We start from the raw sequence: 1,556 nt of genomic DNA on the forward strand, positions 1-1,556 counted from the left end.
CGGGGGTCCGGTGTGCTGTGCCGCCTTCCTGCCTGGCGGGCTGCCGGTGTTCCCGCTGGCGGTAAGGCAGAGTAGGAGGGGAGCGCGGAGCTTGGAGCTGCTGTGAGAGGCTGCAGGAGTGGCAGCGACGGGCTCTGCCGTCGTCGTCGGAGTTTGTCAGGGGTCGCGTTGCTTAACGAGTCCGTGTGCTTCCAGGGAGTTGAGTTTGGGGGGGTGTGAGGGCGGGCTGATTTCACGCAAGGCGATTGGGTTCGCGAATAACACGGCTGCTTGTAGATCCAACGAAGGAAGCACAGGACCGTTCATATGTTTGTTTAAATTTTTACGTTGTCCGACCGGCCCTAGTTTTAGTGTTTTAGTGGAGTGTCAGCCTGCACTGGTGTCCTGTTATTTCTGCACTGTCATCACTCTCGTTCAACTTCAAGAACCAGCTCAAACTACTCTTGACAATAACCTCTTACTTAGCCAGAGTATTCTGTGTTTCAGCAATTCCTTGAGTAAAATATTACTTATTCTGCATGGACTGCAAATGGTGGGTGATGCTGGATATTTGGATATTCATTCTGACTCATTTTTAGGAGGGAAAGAAAAGTTACCGATAAGGACTTTATTTATGAAGTGGTATGTAGTAATGGCTATAAAGTATTCGTATATAGTGCTGGCTCTGAAAGAGATTTTAGAGCATAGTGGTCAAAAATGGACTTCCAGTACAGTACACTTAAGGAAAAGAAGGGAATGGCTTGTAACCCTTGAACATATAACTGACAGGTTGAAAATAAAGAGTTGATTTTTATATATAAATTTTTAAATTGTAATTTTAGTTTTTAGTGAGACTAGTAGTAAATTTCTTCATTTTCTCATGCATAACTTCCAGAAAGGATGCTTAAGAAGGCAGGGAACAGAACCTGAATAGTGTTCCAGAGTTAGAGAAAAAATACCTTCAAGTGTGGTGGTGTGGGGATTGTTTTTGTTGCCTTTGGTTTGGTTTGGGTTTTTTTGGAGAGGATTAGCTTGAACTGACTTATAAAAATAAACTTAAAAATGTAGGTGGCTTGCTGATAGGTCAGAAACTGTCTTGGGAGGGGGTAGGAAAGCTTTCTTCTAAGGTTTCTTAAATAAATGATAAGGTATGCTTAGTGATTAAGGCACCTGTTTGGGTTGTTCTACTGCAAAAAGGTGCTTATTTACTATCTCTCAATGTCATCAGAGAGAGAGAGAAGGCACAGTTTTAGAAGAAATGCTTTAGTTCTAATTAAGGCATTTGGCTGCCTTTTTTCACCAATTGATGAAATCAGTCATCTTTCACAAGCACAATCATGAGGCATTGCTATCTTGCAAAAATTTCATGAGGCTACTAATCTAAACATTTTCTTTTTTACTGCGCTTACATTTTTGGGTTGTAGCAGCAAATCATAAATTTATGCTAAGGTTATTTAGCAGGCTATGGAGAGACCTGATGAATTTTTTTCACGTTTCTAGACTTAGTTATGGTTGTTCATAGCGTACATGACAACTTAAGCTAGCTGCAGTCGCAGCTATAGAAAGATATTCTTTGC

The sequence above is a fragment of the Aptenodytes forsteri genome, unplaced genomic scaffold, assembly GCF_000699145.1.
Source record: "Aptenodytes forsteri isolate BGI_AS27 unplaced genomic scaffold, ASM69914v1 Scaffold55, whole genome shotgun sequence".
In the NCBI taxonomy this organism is placed as follows: Eukaryota; Metazoa; Chordata; class Aves; order Sphenisciformes; family Spheniscidae; genus Aptenodytes; species Aptenodytes forsteri.